General features: G+C 39.6%; 1 protein-coding gene across 7 annotated transcripts in view; it reads right to left on the reverse strand.

Annotated features, from left to right (window-relative positions):
- Positions 1-23,129, reverse strand: part of cadm3 (cell adhesion molecule 3) — a 146,844-nt gene that overhangs the window by 91,784 nt on the left and 31,931 nt on the right. The window lies entirely within an intron of this gene.

Raw genomic sequence — 23,129 nt, forward strand, 5'->3', positions numbered from 1 at the left:
CTCGATTTGTGTGTTTGCATGACTAAGAGTTCTCCTGTCAACATATTCTCTCAATTTGGATGTGAACTTATCACAGTTTATGCTTTTTTTTCAGTAAATATTTGTGAAAATTCAGAGGAAAAAAAAAACATGTTTTTGTCAAAAGCAGAGGAAAATTCCTTTACAAATTTATTTCGGGCTTGTAGTTTCAAACAGTGTTAAAGTTCAAAATATTTTTAAAGTCTATTTGATCTGAAAATGGGTTAAAAGTTGAAGAAGCAAAAAATCTGAAAGCAAAGACTGCATCTCATACTTTAACAGCAGCATATTAAACAAAGTATTCAACTTTTACCAACTTCAGCTATAGTCATCACCCAAAGATCAGACTTGCAGCCTGTCAGACTGACTTTATTTCAATTAATGTACGCTAATAAATAAAAGGTTAATCTTCCTCAAAGGACTCATAAAACCTGAAACAATTTAATGATGATGAAACGGCCCTCTGCATATTAAATCCGAAGGTCTGTTAATGCATACAAATCATTTGGAAGTTAGTCACCATATGAGGATGGTAACTTTGTTAGCTCTAACAGTCAGAATTAATCAAAGATAAATTCTGGCTTAATTAAGCTGCAGCACGATGTGGGTAGAATGAAACCACATTAGGATAATTTATCAAACTCTGAACAATATTTTAAATGGACTTGAGCCATTACCTATGAGATGAGATGGGTGGATTTAACAAGATTGAGTTAGACACTGATTTTTAAGTTAAAAAGTTTAGGAAGTATAAGTGCAAAGGGTTGCACCCAACCCATATGTAGCAAAATAGTTCACAGAAATCTTAAAAGAGTTGCTCGCCACTAGAATCTGACCCCGGTAAGCCCTGGATATAAATACAGCTGTTCTGGTTATTTGAGGATCCCAAACAGCAGGAATTAAAGGAGTGGAAGGAAGTTCAGCTGCAGTTTAAATGGTTAAGTCTGGCTAAACACTCAAGCTGCAAAAATAAAAAGGCGCAACCTCTCCATCCTTTGCAGACGCCGAGTTCAACACCAGCTCCTTTTATTCTTTCCTCACATCCCACTTCTTCATCTCCAACCAAAGCTGTAAGCCAGAGGAAGACACGGGTATTTAAAGCAACACAATTTACACCCTCCCTATAGCCGGCAACAAGGTGAGAGAACACAGAGGTAGAAGGCTGACTGGGATATCAAACGAGAGGAGGCAGGGAGGGAGCGCCGACAGAGAGGGAAGGATGGATGGATAAGGGTATGCAGAGGCGGCTGGGTGGCAAAACGAGGTGGGAAACCGGGACTGTGTGAAAAAGAAGGGAGGGGAAAGAGGAGTGAGACAACAGAGGGAAATTGAGGAGCTTGAGGGCTCTCCAGCGTCAAGAGACAGAAAAGCATAAAGACGAGCTTTTTACTTTGAAAAAAAGGATTATTTGTTTCTGTTTTTTTTCTAAGAGTTTAGATAAGAAGATTTCAAACAGTGAGTATGTTTTACCTAAATAGCTCAGTCCAGGCTTCTTCAACTCAGGAAAGACAAGAGGAAGAACATACACATACACTCTGCTTGATTTCCTTTAGAAATCTTCACACAGATTACAGCTGAACTGTATCCTGACGCAGCATCACAGTATCAATATGTGCAAAATAACACTGTAAAGACTCCATATTTGATAGGCTTTCATATTTCTATGGCATTTATGACCTGTATGTAAGGTGCTTTTATGGATGAATATAGATTTTAAAACAGAGGATCAAGGAAAATTTGGCATTCATCATATTGTATCATTTATTGAAATACAATTCTTATCATGAAAATTATTTAGATTTATTGTCATTGCTATAAATTCCAATTAATGATGTTTAAAAGCCAAAAAAAAACTTGTCGGAACTGTGATATTTATTATTTTCTCCACAGTTTGTTCAATGAAAGCATCAATAAATGTAAACAAATTTGAAAATATGATTTAATGCACTTATAAAGTGTTCAGCTAAGTGATACAAATCATTCTTCTTCATGTAGCTGCGGGCCTGAAGAAGCCTTTTAGATATGGATGTTTTTCAAGAGCAGGATTTGTGTTTGTGGGGGAATGACTGCAGCGCCATGCAGTCATCTAAAAAAGAAGCAACGAATTCTGTTTATCATCATCTTTACCATTATCACACAGCATATAGTGGTCGGTGGGCCAGTGGTTCAGCCCATGGAAAAGCTTTCGCGCTCGCTCTGTTGCAACGCAGGAAGCTCCTGTTTTGAGGACTGTCTCAAGCTGTGCCATAACACTTGTCTTCTCTATCTCTCCTCTGCTCCAATTAGCCAGAACTCAGAACAAAGACTCAGAAAACGTGGGGAAAAATACTCCTCCCATAAAGCCCGGCCTATGAAAACAAACGGTCTCCATGGCACTTATTATAAGTTCAATCATCATAAAAAGCCTTGCCCCCACTAGTGCCACAAAAATGAAATCACCCTGTTTGTCTCTTGCATCCAGAAGAGAAATGCACAGTGCAACTACTACAGCTCATCATGCAGGTCCGGTCCAAGGCAGTATGGGGCCTAGAGTAGAAAATGATTTGGGGGCCCCACTTCCTGTTGAGAATCTGGGGCCTTGTGTAGTTGGCCGAGCGTAAAGGAAATCGAAGACAGCAATTTTGTTGAAAAGTGAAGAAATCCTGCTGAAACACAAAATTTAAACTTATAGTATCAGATTGTAGGCATGGTAACCCAACAATCAAACTATAAATATAATTATTTGCACTTTTACAAAGTAAACTTGCCCATTAAATCTTATATATATAAATGTTATCCAATTAAAAGTCTTAATTTATCTCTGCTGAAACTGTAAAATTACATTTAAAATGATTCTCATTCTCAATAAACAAATGTTAAAACTCTAGATCAATAATCTTGGTAAACATGTAATCATTTCCATGGAGCCCCTGAAGGTCTGACTGCTTATGAAACAAAATGGCATTAGACTTATAAGGCGCTTTTCTGGACAAACAAAGATGCTTTCTAATGAAATCAGTCATTCCCATTTGTACGATGAAGGTCTCAAGCCACAGGATTGCAGCAGGATCTTGAGATGACATTTGTTGTGAATTGTACAACTGCATAAAAAAAAAGAATGACCTGCAGGAGCCTTGGGGCAGTCTGACAGAAGTGAGGCTGCCATACACCAGCACTAGGCTCCCCCCAGAAGGCAGGGCAGGTGAAGCATCTTCCCCAAGGACACGACAACAGGGGCTCGAACCGCCAACCCACCAAGTACAAGACGAACTCCAACCACCGTCACCATCGCAAAGCTCAGCTTGCTTTGCCTCAGACCGGCTCTGGCATCATCTCATTCGTCTGTGGAAAATTACATCAATCACCGAAGCTACAAGCAACTAGGGTTGTGAGAAAAGGACGTTCAGTTTTACCACATGGCATTGTGTACTTTTCTGTACTCCTGTGACAATAAGTAAAAATAAGAACTATATATTAATCTTGTAGGTAACTTTAAGTATGGCTGTGACTGAGCGGTACAATAATCCTAGCCCCACAAACATAAATACTTCTCTTGAAAAAATTTGTAATCCGTTTTTTAGGTCACCTGTCACGTTAAGAAGTGTGATTTGTATCACTAACTAAACACAGTAACTGTATTTAATCATATTTGCAAATTTATTGGTACTCAATGAAAAAACAGCAGAGAAAATATTAAAACTAATAATAACAATGGGGGCATTTAAACGTCATTAATTGGAATTTATCGTCATAACAATATATCAGAATTCTTATCGTGATAAGAAATTTATCACAATTATTGATAAACGATACAACCATATAAACAACATTGTTAGTCCACCTTATCTGTGAAAATGCAGCAGCAAAATAAACTAAAAAAAGATAAGTGCAGAGCATAAAAGGTGAGAGATTAAAAATGAAGGAAGCCCTCCAGGAAAGACAAATTTAAAAATGTTTGACTTCTTCTTCCTCTAGTTCTGGAACATTGTTTTATTTTTCTAACTTAGAAATATTTTTGTTGTTATGGATGTTTTTGCAAAGCTTTTTACTCGTTAACAACACTAATGGTTGATGATGACACAGCTAATAGACACAAAGGCCACAAAGATTTGACTTTTTAGTTAGATTTATAGTTTGATTGTATGCTATGGTTTACATTGTAGGCTAAGTATGTATACATGTGCATTGTTGCAGAAAATTATATTGGCCATCTGAGAATGAAAATCTCCACATTAGCACTGTGACTGTGTGTGCATATATACAGCATTTACTTCTCATTAAAATTTCACCAGAGTTGAAGTCGGGCCAGTCTGTCAGGAGCTTTTTCTCCCAGTCAGCCATTAGCTTTGTCTTATGAGAACCTCACTTTTGTCTTTCTTCATATAATCGTAAGAAGTTATAATTATGGGAAAATTGTACTGACGGAAAGTTGAACTCCCTGGAACTCCAGGCAGCCAAACGGGGAAGCAATTTAAGCTCAGGGGTGGAAGGAAATTTGCTGACAACAAAAACATGAAATCAACTTTCAATCTGTTTAAATGCTTGGACTGAACTGAGTTTTTTGGGGTTTTTTAAAGTGTTTATTTTTGGGTGTGGTACTCCCTGGACAGGCAATCGCTCCATTGCAGGTGTTTCTTTATGATGATTAATAAACTACTGCAAAGATATATCAGCAGATTGTTGAAATAAAACAACATTATAATAAATTTTACATTCTTAAATTATGAGCCTATTTTTACTGTTATAAAGAATAACCAAACAGTAATAAAATCTATGAAATGCATCTGATTTATTCCATTGACATTTCTTTAGGACAGTATTGCACAGGAAATGTGCTTTTAAAGCAATTCTTTACTGCAGTAGTACAGCTGGAGTAATCTATAGGAAGGCTGACTTGTGGGCCCACATGAAGTCTTTGGAGCAGGGTGATTTAACAGCAGTCTTGACACACAGCAATAAGGTTAGCAGAGTCTTTTCTGTTGTGCCTGAATTAGGAGCTCTCTAATCTTACTTGGCACTCCATATCAGGAGAAGCTGTGCCAAAGTACAGGCGGAATAAAGAAACCTCTCCTGGAATGACTCAGTTCTTACATTTATGCTTATGTCTCAGCTGAAATGCATTGTGCAAATAAAAATATAATCCTGATAAGCAATGCTTACAGATTTGGATGTGGGTCTGCGTCGGTGTACAAGTTCAGTTCCCAAACAGATCGGAACCATTCGTTTAATTAAAAACTACTCCGTCTTCTACGACATAAAAAGAACAGACATTAAATATTTCCAACCACCTTGGCAATTAACATATTCACCCCCTTCTCTCTTCTTCTTCCATCTGTCTCCCTCCATCTTCCCCCCCTCCTTGCCTCCATCTGCCCTGATCTCCTCCTCAGCTTCCTCTCGTCCTCCCTCACCTCTTCGTCCTTCTGTTGATCCTCATCCTCTGCTCCAAACCAACTCGTTTACTTCTACCCATCCCCTCGTTCCTCCTTTCCCTCCTTCTTTTTGTCCTCCCAGGGTGGCTTTCCAGGGCTGCTGCTAATTAACTCAGGTTAATGAACTTTATTTATTGTAACACACGTCTCTCTCTGTGTGCATGCAAGCCCCTATGGACCTACATTCAGAGATTTTTATGTTGTTTATTTTTTTTTTTTTTTTAGCTTTTGCTGTAGAAGAGTGTGGCTGTTGCTTTGCCGGGAGGTAATTATCTTAGTTTGAGTGACTCTGTGTGTGTGGATGTGTGTGAGCCTCCAGAAGCTTATTACCACTGTGGATTTGCTTGCACGCATGTGTGTTTGAGTTCAGTTGTATTTGCTTTGCTGGGAGGAATTTATCTATTTGTGCGCAAGTTCGTGGGGTAAAGTATGTGCACCTGTGTGATTTATGAGATTGTGTTTTATCTGCATGTGGCTGCGTGCTTATATGTGTGTGTGTGTGTGTGTGCGTGCGCTTCTTAGCATAGCTGCAGGGAATTGTGCGCGGCAGACACAGTCATGTGTCACGGTGCCGCAGAAGCTGTACACATTTGATGAGAAACTCAGCCAACGGTGTACGGTTTGATACGCTGTGGTATGACACAGTCCATTACGCACATACAGAAGCATCTTCTCACACTTTCTGCGAGGAAGCCCCCACCACACACACACACACACACACACACACACCCCTGGCCCCGCCCTTCCTCCTCCCCATTACTGTAGGCACACACTGATCCTCATAAAAGATACAAATGGTAACATGTACACGCTTGTGTCATACAAACAAACAGCGCTTAAAAGAAAAAAAAAACATTCATTTATAAGAAGATACTTAAAGCACACTAGATCAAGTTAGATACATAAGAGATGCAACCTCTTCACACACACACACACACAAACATCCGGACACAGAGCAACCTCCCCCACACCATCCATCTATGCCCAGCTGTCCCCCCTTCGATTACCACCCATCCCCCTGGGTAAATGTGCATGTCTCTGCCCTTCTGCCCACCTCTAGATCCTACACTGGGAGCCTTGTTCCCCACTTTTTGTCGCCCTTTTTCCCGCCTTCTCTGGCAAAATATGCTAATTTAAACCAGATATCTCCCACAGAACAAAAATTTGTGATTTACATCAGATCCACTCATTCTCATTCTTTGACAAGCACTTCTCTGCCTCATAAAGTATGGTGAAAGGCTTCGTTTTCAACTAAAATCTTTGCAGCTTCGTAGATTTTATTGATTCCATCATTGCATGCTTTTTTTTTTTTTTTTTTTTCTAGCACATTCACACTGACAATAAAAACCTAGCTGGGTTGTAAAGTATGGATTTCCACGGCAGGATTAGATAAAACAGAAAATAGTTAAAAGGGTCAAAACTGCCAACTCTGCTTGATTTGTATTTTGGAGCTGATAATGTCACAACAGGCAGGAATCGAGCTGATCAGCTGGCATTAGTGATGGAGTCAGAAGCATGTCAGAGATGATGATGATGATGAACTTTAGGAAACTGGCAGAAATCTTTTCAGGTTCTTGTTTCCATATTTCCCTTTAATTGGATTTCCTTTTTGTGACATAAATATCTGTTTGTGTGTAAAATCTACAACAAACTCAGAACAAAAACAAACGCTGCTGTGAGAACGTTGGATGAACCAGGTGATAAAATGTTATTATCCTGCACTGACCCAAGCTGAAAGGCCACTCAACAAGGAAGAAGCCATTACTCCATGTAGCGTAAATGTCCTTAGGGACAGAACCTAGGGGGGGTTCCTGATACTGACCCCAGTTCTATAAGCAGGAATGGGTTAAAATTTCGGCAAATTACTGTGAAAACCTTGTGGGACAACAACCAAAACTTAATCCAAGTCAAACAAGTTTAACAGCAATTTAATAAACACCAACAAAATGTATACAAATCTCTAAATTGTAAGAAAATTATCTCCCTCATTTTTCTGGTATTTAGCTGATAGAAATAATTTTTCTAACATTAACTCACCAAAACCAGAAAAGCTTTAATTTGATTTATGGTGTCAGAAAATGAGAAATGCATATTTGACTTTTTATGCATTTAAAAAAAAATGGCATGCCAGATGAGTTTGACTGATTTTACAGAAAGATTTAACCAGCAGCTTACATAAGAAAATAAAAATTCTTATTACGTTGTCCTCCTGTTGTTACTTGAGGTTAGTCGGGCAAAATAAGTGACATAAGTGGGGAGACGGTTGGTGGGCAGGATTGTAGAGAGGCTTGGGGATTTGAGAACCCCCTGCCTGCAGTCTTAGCACAAACAAACTCCTTAACCTTTTTGTTTTTACACCATCCCGCCTTTTTTTGTGAAGCCTGAGCATTGTGGGGGATTTTGCCAATCACGACCCCCTCCTTCTTACCACCTCCAACAGCCTACCCTTCCTCTAGTGGCTGTCAAACTTAGTTAGCTCAAAGCTTAGACCATCTCCCTCCTCGTTCTCATCCTCCACCACCACTTCTCATCCCCCTCTCGTTTCACTACACACACACACACAAACACGTAGGCAGCACACCAGCAGCATCACATCCCAGCAGAGTGTCTGCAGCAACAGCAGCAACATCGAGGCGCCAAGCCGGCCGCCCCACCCTGCCACGGGAGCAGTGCAGTGAGAAAGACAGAGGAGCGAGGGGTGAGCGGAGGAAGGAGGGTGGAGGGGGAGTGGGGAGGGGGGCTCGGCTCGCGGAAAAGGGCAAGCAGCATCACTGCTGACAAAAGAGAAAGAATAATGATTTGCCAAGAAAGAGAAAGACAGAGTGAGTTGGAGAGGTAGGAGAGAGAAAAAGCACAGGGGAAAACCGAGGAAGAAGGGAATGAAAGAGGCGAGCGGAGAGTGAGAGGTGAACGAAGGACATGGCAGAAATAAGCATATATAGATAGATGAGAGCAATGAGGAGATATGACAGGGTGACTTAGAAAGGGGCGAAACCACAAAAAGAAAAAAAACAATGAGAGCAAAACGGAGGGAAGTGGAGCACAGCAGAAAGTGAGAAATGAAACGGAGGGATTGGAAGAGAAAGCAGAGACATGCTGACACGATGGGGTAGAGAAAAATACCAACAATAAGAGCTGAGGAAACTAAAGCGTGTCTTTTTAAGCAGTTTTCCTGCATAAACTCTTCTGAAGTCACCTAATAAGTGGACAATGCTAGAAGAGACAGGAGAGCGAATCGTTGATTAAAATGAGCTGGTTAATAAAAACAGATTAGCAGCATGAGTTGGTCAAACCAACAGAGCATCTTCTGAAAGTTTGTAGCATGAGAAAGCCTGTGTGTGTTTCCTGCACCTGAGCCAAACCCGGGTCGATACTGCTTTGGATCCATGTTCCTTTTGATCAATCAGCTCCTGTTCTCATATTGTTTCTAACATTATCTCTGCTAAAGGAGGGGAGCTAAAGAAACTTTTAAAGGCTGCGTATCTGCCAAATATCAGGCTTTATTGACTTGACTGGTTGAGTTCCTTCAACAATCTGGCAAAAATATTCATGTCCTTAGAACATTTTAACTTTGTATTGTGTTTAAGATACAAACTGCAGGGTATTTTGCTTGACCTTTACATGACAGACAAAACAAAGTTGTCCGTAATTGTAAGTTAGACCATTTTTTTAGTATAAAGACTTTGGGAAAGTCCAGTAGATATAATAGCAGAAAAATCTTTCCTCTCATCACCATGTGGTCCAAAGCTGCCATTACTGTGGAAGTAAGGACATCAAACAAATGTGTAATGAATGTTTACATTCCTGTTTGCTATATATATGTCATATTCCACTGCAATTTCAAATCTGGCAAAAAAAAAAAAAAAAAGGTGTGAATAACTTGTAAAACGTATTCTGCGCTAGACTCTGCTTTTTGTGGCCTTGTCTTTGGCCATGCAGAATCAGCCTGCAAAAGATTTTGTTAGAAATAATTTACGCACAAAAAACCCGGGGCTATGTTGAGCAAACAAGAATATTATTTTTTGCAGCTCCAAGCAGTTTTGCAGCATGGCCAGTCAGCAGCAATAAACTATCAGCGCGGTGAAAGCAACTTCATTTTGCTCAGAGAGAAAAGCCTTCTTAATAATTACTGCCTGAAAATAGTACTTACTTGTATTCATATTTTTTTTTTTTTTACAGCTCAAGACACTCATGCTTCTCTGACAGAGTTTGGACTTGTACAAGAAATGTCTGTCTTGATTTGCATATTTTATAGTTACAGGTAAAACACCACAGTGCACCACTACGCCCAACTGGCTGCAAGCTGATTTTGATACTGGTTGAAAAGTTACACAGGATGAGCCTCGGAAAGGGATCACTTCACATTTCATCAGCAACTCCTGTCAAACGTTTCCTTCTTTTGGATCTTTTCAGGATTTTTAGTATTTTTACATGGAAACTTCCTACTTCCTTCAACTTTGTTCACATTTTGTACAACAAGGAACTCCACTGTATTTTAATGAGATTTTTCAAGATTAACCAACACAAAGTAAATCATTTGATAACAGTTTTTACATGATGGTCTCCATTTGACTCCTTTAGAGACAATATCCACCTTTGGCTAAAGTCAATGCTGCCAGCCTTTTGGGGTCCTAACAGATTTGCACAACTACAGAAAAAAATCTCTGCTCAAAGTAGCTCAGACTGGAAGGAGAACAACTGTGACCATCAACTTCCACTCCTGTCTTGTGTCTGTCCTGCAGACACAAAGTCTGTAGCTTCATCCATCTCCCCATCAACTCTGACCAGCTTCCCTTTTATACAACTGGGTTTAAGATGACAAAAATGAAGAAAATTCAAGGCAATGTTTACTCTTGTTGAGATGCTTCTATCTAAATTTCAACAACACCTGATGCATATTAGAGAATGATAAACTGGATGGAAACAGAGCCATAGTGGTGCAACACACTGGCTGCCTCTGGTCTGAGCCAGCACACGGTAAAGTCATGAAACTAATGAGCATCTTCCTAGCTATGAAGTAATATCCAAAATTTCCCATGAGATGAAAGTAATACCTGAAAAAGGTATCGTGCTTTTCTTTCTCTTTCAGGTTTGCTTGAGTTATTTAATTGCAAGGTTTGCTTTATTGGTAGGACAACTGCTTCTTCTACTAAATTGCATCCATAACAGATGCTGCCACCATTTGGTAATGATATACAGCTCAGTTTATTTGCCTTAATGCAGTTAGCGATCCACCGTTTTGCATCCTTTGCAAATATCACCTTAGATAAGCAAATGAATGGAAAGCCGAGCGGTCAGCTACTTTTTCCTGCACCGTATATATCTCAGCAGACATCTTAGCAGTGTTTCCTCCTTATATTAGAATACAGTGCAAAGCCCTTTGGTAATTTTGTTCACTTTCCTGCAGCTGTGCCAACTGAGCACCTTCAGAATCAAAATGAATTGGCTACAGACTGACTGCGAGGAGCTCTTTTCTGCACCAGTAAGCAAGCCCACTTCAAAAGAACCTCAGCCATCAGAAATCATCATTTGATAACAAAAAGGAAAAGCGAGCTTTATCTCTCCATCTGTACCCTCACACTCAAAGATGTGCACACACACACGCAAACACAAGAAATAAAGAGTGAAATCTTTAATGTCTTGGCAAATGCCCTGAGTGCCTCTGCCAATACACCTCTTAAAGAAATGAGTAGTCAATTACCAGAAGTCTGCCCTTTTGACAGAGATCTCTGAACTTGCAATCAGGAGCCTGAGAACCTGCTCTGTCTGCCCCTCCATAAACAACCAACTTCAAAAACAGCAATCAGACTCACACAATATTAGATTAGCATAAAACAAATGTGCAGACTGGGTGATAATTTATTATCAAAGTCTATGTTTCAATTTAATTACATTCTGATAAAATTACTGCTTCCGCAAATTGTTTTTCTAAAGGTTTCCAATCAAAACAACCTCTGATTAGACATTTGTCCATGAAAACCCTAATGGTTTGTTCATTGTGTTTGTATTGGGAAGCTGAAATTTCTGCTTTTCTGCTGTGCATTAAGATAGAAAGTAGATCTGAGTTCCAGCTTCTGAGATTAATTGAACACAGTGCAGCATACAATTTGCTTTTTAACACTTTCACACATACCAAAGGTGTGGTGATTGACCTCTGTCCATAACTACTAATGTGAGAGAATATTGATTTAATAAAAGAAAAGCATCCAAATCAATGCTGATGCTGAATCACAGCACTGATTTCTCTCCTGTTGCTGAGTTGAAATTCAAATCCTTCAAAACGGTCACAGAGTGCTTTATCAACCGCAACCCTGTTTTAAGAAGAAACTGTTTAAATGTTACAGTTAAAATAATTATATTATTATGTTTGACAGCATATCTGCTCAGTTTGCTCATCTTATCTCATTAAAAACAAAACTTCTGGTGGGAAAATCTGACTATTTCTGACTCCCAAAGCAGAGATTTTTCAAAGAGACATATCTTTTTTTTGTGCATCTGAGCCCATAAGAAAATGGTTTTGTCCTGCACTCAATATTTAAATGTGTTTTATGCATAAAGTATAAGTCAATAATTACCAACATTGATTATTAAGCTGCTGGCTGCAGCTCAACTTCCTGAGCAAACAGTTTGAATAATAGCCCAACCAAAATGAGTTAACTCCTCATGCTACTCTTTGAAGAACAGACAATTAACAATAAAAACATTTATTTAAAAACAAAGACTAAATTTAGCAAGAATCCAGTCAAAATGTTTTGCTTGAAACTTAAAAAAAAACTAACATGCTGTATAGAAAACATGTATAAAATTGTGATAATCAGTATCTAATTGTAGTTTTTATGATTTGAAAAACTAAATTACATCAAGTTACACATTTTCATTTAAAATCTGTGATATTTTTACTCAAACTTAATGCATTGAGAATTGTATTCGTCTTGTCTTGGTTCACAGCTGTCATCATATTGTACAAAGTTACACATCAACGTGTGCAATGTTCAGACAGAAAGTCTTAAATCTTCCAGGCTTTTTCCTTTGGGCCAATGCGGTTATTTTACACTTTGATGTGACGCTCTGCAGACCTTTTGTTATGACAAAACTAAGCTGTGGCCTATGCATTCTGCTCCACTGCTCCTTGAAATGCTTCAAACACTTGAAAGGAGTCCATCTGTGCCTTACTGAATTCAGTGAAAGATGAGGATGATTAAAAGATGCCCACACCTGCCTAAGGAAGGGCTCACAGTTAATTGTGTATCTTGAAGTGAAAACATGATGTTGAGAAAACTGTCTGCAGACCATCATGGTGGGACTGTGTCAACAAGGTGTTTGCCAAAAGTCACCTGAAGGACTGCAGGGCAAAGAGAAAAACAGAGTGTGATCTGATGAAATGAAGTTTGAACTATTTGGCCGCAATTTCCAGCAGAGTTAATGGATGACATGGAGAGATGAGCATCTTCTCATTAATAACATCCCTACAGAGATGGTGATGTTATTTTGCCAGAAAGATCCTCCAAGCTGCTGCCGTGCAGCTGTGAACAGAAGAAACAACGACTTTAGGCGGCGAGCTGACTAACTGAACACTCCCATAAACAGACCGCTGCTGTCTGAGACTAACTCTGAAACCGCACAGCTTTGTATGCGCATTCTTAGATTACATATTTCAATTCAGTTCAGTTTATTTATGCATCACCAATTCACAAACAAATGTCAAATCAATGCACTTTATAAAACAAGCAGATCTGATTTAAAGTTATCCAGTCAGCCCAGCCATAAAGTTAATATTTAATTAAATATTCCAATTCAACAGCAGTTGTTATAATAAAACAACTTTATCAACAAAACATGTTTAAAAACAGTAACATTTATAGACATACCAAAAAAAAACTCAATGAAATGCAGAGCTACTAAAAGCATGAGGTTAAAACTTAAATGACCTAAAAATGTAAAATCATTATTTGCTTTTGAAAGGCAGGAAGATTACTTAAAGTGATGGTACTATGTACTTTTCAGCCACATATACTACGTACATCAAGCACGACTTAAATAAAATTATTTCATAATTTGACACCTTAAAATTAGGCCTCTGTCTCTTTAAGAAGTGTATGCTCTTTCCAACAGTCCGCCTTTAATATGTCAGCCATTCAGCACACACACAGTTCCATCAGGTGTTTGCTAATTGCTGCTGCTGCTAGTCTGAAGGAGCTGGGTGGGGCGTAATGGGGGAGGGGAGCCTCAAGGAGGAGCTGTGTGGAAATAGGCAGCTCTGTGAGATCAAGTGTTTAGGCACAACCGATTGAAGGATTCCTCAAACATGCATGACAAAAAAACCAAAGCAGCATTATGAGGGAATGACATGATGACATCACATAAAGCTCAAAGAGTTGATTTTACATAAACTCTCCTCCCGCTTTAAGTTATGATTTCAATACTTCCTTAGGGGCGTACTTCATTAAAAGAAGAAGGTTGTTCCACAGCATTAGAAGCGCAGCAGCAAAGCTTGCTCTTCCTTACTGACCAGTCTGAAATTATCACCATAATACAATACAGTCAAGTCCCATCATCATGTAATGCCATCTGGTACCAAGTTATGTATCTAAGGAAGCCCAGGCAGCTGCACTGAGGCGCTGACTTTGCGGCGATCCCTCATCCTGAGTACAGTGATGTAGAGCAGCACACTGCAGATGTGCATGTACTCTACTCACCAATGTGACTCAGGAAATCATTTTACAACCTAATGTCTGCAGATTAATCGATTCTGGATTTAAACCATAAAACTCATCTACTCCTTTTATGGTGAGGCTGTAACCTAAGAAAAAGGTCTAAAAAAAAAAAAAAACTCAATTGTCTGAAAACCTTCCAAATGCACTGCATATAAAGTTATATTTCACGTGAAGAGATAAATGAGCACACAGACTCCTCGCAGAAAGTCTCATCCTGCACCTTCATACAGACACCAAACTGCTTCTAAACCTTTCAGAACAGCTGTAGGATGGATTGGGCCCTCGAAGCCCGGGATCTGGCCGAGATTAAGAAAGGGTGAGAGACCTGAGGGTGAGGAACACAAAGGAGGGGAAGAAGGACTGAGACATCCAGAGACAGGGGGATGAGCCAGTAAGCCGCGGGGTTACGAGGCAAGATATGCCTCAAATTAAAACATTTTGAACAAAGGAGGGCTGTTGCCAAGCAACCCTGCCAGAACAAGGTTTCCGGGGCAACAGGGATGACCTGAAGCTTGACCTAAGAAATGGATTTGCCCTCGGTGCCCACAGGTACACTAGCACAGACACACACCGTAACCCCGGTCTCCGCCATTGTTGCTTTCCGGGTCCCTGCCGACAAACAGACAGAAGGTTCCTCATGGGAAAACAGCGAAAATGGATAAAATTACATCGGAACAGAACGGCAGACTTTCAATCAGGAGAGGCCTTTAAAATGAGAAGCGATGGGGTGAGGAGGGTTAATGGCTCAACTTTGCCACAAGGAATAACTAGTGAGTCGCCACACATGGCCTGTTCAATATCCAGGATGAGTTCAAGGAATAAATCAACAGAGTTTAAAACTGGATTTTGAAGTAAAGGTTGCCTCCCAGATTACCCAAAGAATGTTTTTTAAGAGAGACAACTTTAAATGTATCCTTAACATCTTAACTCTTAGAAATGATTTATACCACACTGTTATTGTGGAATTTATTTTTGAGAGTGAAAAGTTTATTAAATCTAAGGATTATTTCACTGCACATGAACAGAACCTAAAAAGCAGAACAGTTTTGGCTAACCATAAAGTTGTCTTGGCTCTCTTTAAGACGCTGTCCTCAAACTCAACCCTGGATTACTGTTGTGCAAATCTGATCATGCAAGCATGGCATGAAAATCCTTTTATGCTTACTGTAGACTCAGAGCATACACTTTAAGCAGCCTGTGTGCTTCAAACAAAGACAAAAATAGCCAGTTTGTCCTTCCCTCTCACATTTAAAAGATGGATTAGCATGTATCCTTTCAAAGATGGCTAGATATTTAACAGAGATTGAGTGTTTGAGTACCTCATATTTACAGAAAAATATTTTATAGTTTCAATCCGCTCTCTTCAAAAACACCACCAGTTTAGATTGGATTAAAAAATGTGATTGAAGTTCTTCAGTTAAAGGTTTTTTTCCCTACAAAATTAGAGCATCATTTGAAACCTGCTCTGATACAAACTTGCTACAAATCATGAAAACTTGCAGATGCCTTTGAAGCTTGTTTCTTTGGTTTCAAGTCATCCCTCCTGTCAGACTGTTTCCACTCAAACTCACTAAAAAAAATGTGTTCTCTCTTTTCGACATGTAATTGCTGCGGAGTTACATGAGACTGGATGCTCCTTTTTTCTTTTGTTTCAGGCAGACCTTCTTCTCGCTTTCTTCTTGTTTCACTCCCCCCGTTGTTGACTGCTCAGCAACAACACATGAAAGAACCAAGAAGGGTTTCTTGACAGGAGCGCACGTTGGGTGGATGGGAGACCGTGCATGTTTCGTGTGTCAACGTAGAAACTGCACAGTAAGATGGAGCAGAGCTGGGAGAAGCAGAAATGTTAATGCGGACTAAAGTTTCCAGAGTGTGTGCTGAGCGCCGTGCTGTGCAAGATCTGCTTCCCCTTCGCCGAAAATGTGTGTAAGTACACGGAAACACTCCTCCCCAGACATGTTTTTGTTCTTCTCGAGGGACTACTTTGTGAAAGTGTGTCCTTCCTTTGAGTGTGGCCATAACGCCCCTGTTTCTCCATCTACGGCATCTGCAGGAATGTGTGTACGCCTCGCAGCAGCAAGCTGCAACCTAACGAACGCAACCTTTCAGATGGCCCCCACGGTCTGTCACTCCCAATCAAGACGAAGGAGATCAATGGAACAGTAAGGCAACGGGAGCAACGATGAAGAAGATGAGGAGGCGGGGGAGGGCTTTTTGTTTCCAACAATGGCAGCAGAGACGCAGACAGTGAAACAATAGAAGCTGGACAGTGGCGGTTTTATCGGTTTTTATGGCGACTGGCGGGGCGCCTCAGCACATTGTTGGGGCGCCTCTCGTGGGCTAATTGACTAATTGGGGTCACTCCTTGTGGTCTTAACTGTCACAACCTCATATGTCAGAGAACTGGGGCAGCCCTGAGAGCATCTGGTAACCATCGACGCCAACTATAAAGCCATTGCTTTATATTTTATATTGTACAAGTGGCTGGAACAGGCAGCCTCTACCACGTCTCTCACCTCGTACACTACTTACCATATATTTCCTGAATGTTTCTACATCCTGTCAGGTCACAACAAACTTTAATGAATTTCATTGGGACCAGCAGTCTACATTTACTTTGATATCCCTAAACAAAATCTAATGCAATTTCTACCATGTATCGTTTTAATTAAATCATTAAAGTTCCTGTTTGTGCTGTGTAACCTCAGCTTAAATGTTCTTTGAAGGTTTCAGATGCTTATTAAAGAGCTTTCATGAACAAACAGCCTCAAGAAGACCAAGAAGCTCAGCAGACAGGATAAAATTGTGATGAAATGCAAAGCAGGGTTAGGTTATGAAATAACTTATCAAGCATGGGATATAACACAAACTACTGTTCCATCCATTATCTGAAAAAACATCGCTGTGAATACACCACCCTCACTATGAGCCTTGGTGGTGGCTGCATCATGCTGTGGGAATGCTTTTCTTAGGGAACAGATCTACCTTCATGGAAAGATGGAAGGTTCTAAATGTAGGGCAGTGGAAGAAAGTATGTTAGAGAATGGAAAAACCATAAGTTTGGTCAAAGCAAAACTCTAGAGTTACAGCCTGAAATACAATGAAATGGTGTAAATTATTCTTGTGTTAGAATGGACCAGTCAAAGCTCACATCTTAATCTAATTTAGCACCTAATTTGAAAATGATTTTGTCCAAACAGACAGAGCTGGATCTACATTGTAATGAAAAACGGCCTAAAATCTGATCTCAAATGTTCAAAACTGGTAAAAACAAAACGCAAGTCTAGCAGAAATTTGGTGGCTTTACCACAATGTTACTTGGAGGGGTAACAATATGCTACGGTTTCTACATTTTTATTAATAAGAAACATAAATAAATCATGTGTCCTTTGCATCCTACTTCATAATCAGGTGTTTCTGTGTGCTGGTCTACCACACAATGTGATAAAATGTGAAAACATTCAAGAGGTATGGAATAGGGACTTTTGCAAAAGCACAAAACAAAAGCACAACCTTGCTGTCATTTAAGCTCTAGTAAATTAAATAAGGATTAAATTAAATAATCATTTAGCTGGAGATCTACTGAAAGCTTACAGATTGACCCCTGACCCACAATGATTTTAAAAATGCAAGAAGCAGTGCTAAGAGCACTCCCACACAGGATAAGACAAGACTGCAATATCACAGTAAATATAGTAAATTAGAGACTGAACACTTATCAGCCAAGGAATTATTTATGTACCTTATAATCTTTTGTGCTCTCAGAGAAAAAAACAACAACCTCAAAGCATTATTCCTGAAAAAACTCTATGTAGGTAACATCCATTTGATGCTACTTACCGTAATATATTCATACGGTTCATTCAAACCAAATTCATCACTGCATGCTGAAAAAAATGTAAATTTTATTCTCTGCAATGTGGAGAATCCACTGAAACATCACTCCGAGCATTACAGAACACTGCAAGTGATTTCCTACCATAAAACGCTTAACATCTCAGTAAGATCAGATGACCCATTACTCTGATGCTAAGGAGGACTGAGGGCTGAAATATATTAGATCCTGAAGAATACAGATGTCTGCAAACCTGCAGCTGAATAATTAAAGCGATGAGAAGTCTCTTACTGCAAGTATTCCGGGATGCTTTTTTTTTTTCTGTAGCTGTGAATTGGAGGCAGCAGACTGATACTCTGCTACCATTGTATAAAAAAAGCGGAATACACTTGGATATATCATCCAGCCCCTAATGTGTGCCATAAATTCATGTTGCAAAGGCAAAAAAGTTGAGTGAAACCCAAACAACCGCCTCTGTGTCTTCATTCATGCGAGCCCAGATGGTGTGATGGATGTACAGCAGACAGATGTGTCCGCACGCTGTACCCTTCGATGACATTTTAAAACCCTCTGGAAACCAAGCTGAGATTATGAGAAAAATATGAAAAACAGCCCAATTTTGCAGGTTTACCTCTGCAGAGTCACAAGAACTGCAGATCAGATGAGAAACTAATTTTCTCTTCAGCTCTCTTCTATGACTTCTTTTAAACCTGGCATGAAAGGGTTTTTTGGTTGCTTTTGACATTGAGAAAGATGGGAAACATTTGCATCTTACGTAACTTTAAATGCATGGCAATTTGTCAGATCAGTTTCCTCACTCTTTTTTACTCTAGCATAAAATCTTGATGTCTGAACATTTTTTGAGGTATAAAATATTCAAATTTTCTTGATAGAATTGCCCAAGAAACCCATCCATCCATCCATCCATCCATCCATCCATCCATCCATCCATCCATCCATCCATCCATCCATCCATCCATCCATCCATCCATCAACGCATTAAAGATGGACTTTCAAAGTAATTCAGATACCAGAATTCCTTCTACTAGCTCATTTCAATGCATAGCTTCAAGCTGAGCTTCACCTGGATGACGCAGCTTCTTGTCCTGACTCTGGCCACCCAACAGGAGAAGTTCAATGTTTACTGAATTCTTGGTTATTATCCATCTCAAGACCAAAGGTGAGATCCTGAACAGGAAATCAAGAGCTTCACTATTTGGATCCACTCTTTCTTCACCACAACAGACTGAACCTGTGGCTGCATTATGGTTGACGAGGCTCCAATGCAATGTTCATTCATTCCCACCAATCTCTTATGAACACAAAGATGTTTAAATTCATCTACTTCAGACAAAGATTCATCTGAAAAATTACCTTAGACTTAGGGTGCTTTCACACCTGACAGTTTGATAGACTCAGGTTGATTGGGGTCCAAAAGTGCAATATTTATTACACTGTCATCTGGTGTGGTTTGCTTTCACACTGCACTGTGTTAAACGAACCAAACCCTTTGAGCAGTCTATTCCCCTTCCTGCCTGTGGTGGCGCTAGACCAAGAACCACTGAAGGAAATGACAAAAAAAACCTCTGATGAAAACATTATTTGCAAAATGTAAACAAATTGAAGTGGCATCAGATGTCAGTGGTTACAGGAGTTATCTTTTGTCTTTGGTAAAAAATTTCTCCGGCTTTATTTTCCCAGAGTGCACTCACTCTTAGCATTCACATATGTATTCGAACCACACCAGAGGTCACTTTAACTGAACTGAGACCTAGGTTTTCTAAACATCCTGCTTAGAAATCCGGCCTTTCTAGGCAAACAAACTGCAGTTCAATTAAAACAGACTAAACGAGGCTGGTGTGAATGCACTTTAGAGGATCGCACTCTGATCCCAGTCAGACAACATTCAGCTGTAAACTGCTCCGCTCCGGTGCTTGCTCTAGATCAGGGGTCTTCAAATCCAGGCCTCAAGGTTCGGTGACATGTATCTTTTAGATGCGTTCCTGGCCCAACACACCTGAATCAAATGGTTGAATCACATCCTCAATATGCAGTGTAGTTCACCCAATGATCTTAGATGGGTTTAAGCAGAGACCCATCTAAAAGTTGCAGGACATCTGGATTTGGAAACTCCTGCTACAGATGCCAACAGGTCCACTTCACTAAAGGTTCAGAAACATTCCTCTTTGTCGCTATGCATTGACATCCTGTCCATGAACACCACAAACAGGTTTGGATTCTGCCATTTCTGTCCCAAACTACTCTGGGAACAAGCTTGACAAGCTGAGTATGTGGATATAGCTTTTGCTTTAGGGTGCACAAAAATTGATTATCCTTTAAAAGTATCCCTGTTACAAAATATTCCTGCAACACCCCTAAAAAACACCCGAAGGGACACTTTTATGAGATTTTTTTATCAGATGCACAAAAATATTGTGAACTGGACAATCATCCCGTGACCATCATCTACTTCAGTTCATCCTCTTCTTGAAATCACAATTTGACAATCATTCAGAGCTTCCTTTCAAATAAGACAGTCCTGCTAATTTCACAAAAATTAACACATGTATTCTCTCTAGAAGGTCTTTATTGAACATTTCTACATCAATGTGATGTCTCAAGTGGAGCATAAAGTTTTATTTTTGCTGCTAAGTCTTAATTTTTACGGCTATGCTTGTGTGTGCTTTTACTGCTGTGTTTTAGTGCCTGCTGTTATATACTTTCGCTGCTTCGAGGAAACACTGTGTCATGATGCTGGACATGATAAAAGAAAAGAAATGTTTGACTGACATTTTAAAACAAAAAGCCCCAGCCAGCTCCCACAGTGTGTTTTCGCTTGAATTTAAGGAGGAGGTACTCGCAGAAACATCTGATGCTGTCATTTTTCTTGTGAGAAACTGTGTCAAATTTGGCAATCCAACAAACAGGCTGTCAAAGCTGAATGTGTACAGCAGCTTCTGTTTGATATTTTACACACTGCATATTTTTTATTGGACAGCTGTGAGTCAGTTAGTCTGCCATTCAGTAATCAGTCCCCAGTCCTTTCTGCCTGTGAGCTATAGCATCACTGGGCAATGTTTCTGAATCTCAGTCCTTGAGAGCTGCTATCCTCCCTCAGCACACCTGAGCCAAATGATTGGCTTGTTACCAGGTCTCTGCAGAGCTGAAAGATGCACTGATGAAGGAATTCAGTCATATGATTCAAGAGTGTTAGAGAAGGGATTCATTCAAAAGTTGCTGGACAGTATCTTGAGGACTAGACATTGGCTGAAGAGTCCAGCAGACGTCCGATTTGAATCTACATCGAGTCCACTTCGAGTTCACATAGGCCTCCGTGGAGTGAAGAATGCAATAGTGTGTGGGAGCCTTAAGATGGCAAGTGTTTTAAGATTCTCGATGTGTACCTGGTAATCCATTTCTGTGTTTATTTGGCCAAATACTTTGGATCATTATCCTGCTGAAAGACCCAGTGATGATCCATTCTTCAGTCCTGCAACTGTCAGGACCTGACAGCTGCAGGAACATGAACGCTAAAAACCAAAAATACTGACGGAGACTTATGCAGACGGAAAAAATGAAAATGAACAAAGTTCATGATCAATATGAAGCGAGCAGAGTTCAACGATTTTCCTTTTATATTTAAACAAGACTCTTTTTTGAGTTCAGGTTGTTTTTGTCGATTAAAATTTGTTTACATTCATACTTTTTTTAATGCAGTAAAAGTATTGTGTGGTTTTGTATATGTTTATGTTGTTGACCTCGTGCGGCTCAGCTGTTTTCAATTTTTAATTTATTCCTCTGACCTTACACACAGACAACCTCAAGCAAGCAGCTGTTTTAATTAAGCTATTTCTTTACTAATGAAGACCAACACACATCTTCCTTGATTTAATGACATGTTTTTTACCTGTCCCATTTTCAAAGAGTAGTTTAAAGAAAAGTCCGTCTGTGTCACATCATATTTGTAGTTCAGTTTTACAAGAAGTCTTGGATTACAAATTACAAGTTATAATTTACTTTGATGAGCTTTAAAACTGAATGTTAAAGTTTCAAGAATTGAATGAAATATATTGTTTCTGTCTGAATATGTGTAGTAGAAATAAAGTTGGGTTTTTCTCAATACATCAGAGTGAGAATATGCTGCTGCTCAACCGGACTGGATTATTTTAAGGCTTTTCACACGTCTTTATCAGGGGTGCCAATATGGTGCTGTAGATATTTATAAAGAACTGGAACAGCAGGTGTAACTCTCCAACAAACACACATGAACAGCAGCTTTTTTTTTTTCTTTTTTTTTTTTGCTCCACTGCCATGGAAACAATTTTGGTTCACATTTTTTTACAACTTGTAAAACTATTTCAGTAGAAAACGAATAATCTGCAATAAAAGTGTTTTGAAAATGATAAGAATAGTCAAATAAGGAACACTTAAACCTTAAGTATAAGAAAGGAACAAGTGAATTTCAAATTGATTAAAAAAGTTTACAATCAGAAAGCACAAACAAGTAAATGATATTACTGAATGGATCACAAGAGAAATTAGATAATTAGCCGTTATAGACAGCTGTGGGACGTTTTATTGATCTCCTTGAAAGCCAAAGTAAATTCTTTTGGCCTCTGGAAAAAATCTCTGCAGCTGATTTTCTAAAATCCAAACAATCTGCTTGTCTAGACGGGCCTTGCACAGGCTTCAAAAGCATAAGTAGATCTGGAGGCTGAGCTCAAGCAGAGGCAGCAGAACATAACAGTGATATAGTTCTCACCCTCCATTCATAAAGTCGGTGATGAAGCTGAATCATATTTAACGTCATGAACCATATTTGCCTAGAGTGGAGCGCAACAAGCTGGGATCTGAGAGGAAAGGACTGAAGTCATTTTTCTTTTTCCTGTCGTCTCTCTCTGTATCTCTCTATCTGCTCCTCTGCTGCGATCTCACCACCTCTCTCACCCTCCATCCCTCCCTCCCTCCGTCTCCCTCCATCTACGCCTCTCTCTTCCCCTCTGCAGTCAGTGAATTCCCCCGGGTTCGGCAGCGGGAGACTATTACACTCACAGACGGATTCGCTCTCCTCCAATTTCTCTCTGTCCTCTTCCTCCCAGCTCTCGCTCTCTTTCATCATCCCTCTATCTTCCTTTTAACCCCCCCACCCCC

This window comes from Poecilia latipinna, unplaced genomic scaffold (genome assembly GCF_001443285.1).
Source record: "Poecilia latipinna isolate Pla-1442-1.1 unplaced genomic scaffold, P_latipinna-1.0 Scaffold1398, whole genome shotgun sequence".
NCBI classification, from domain to species: Eukaryota; Metazoa; Chordata; class Actinopteri; order Cyprinodontiformes; family Poeciliidae; genus Poecilia; species Poecilia latipinna.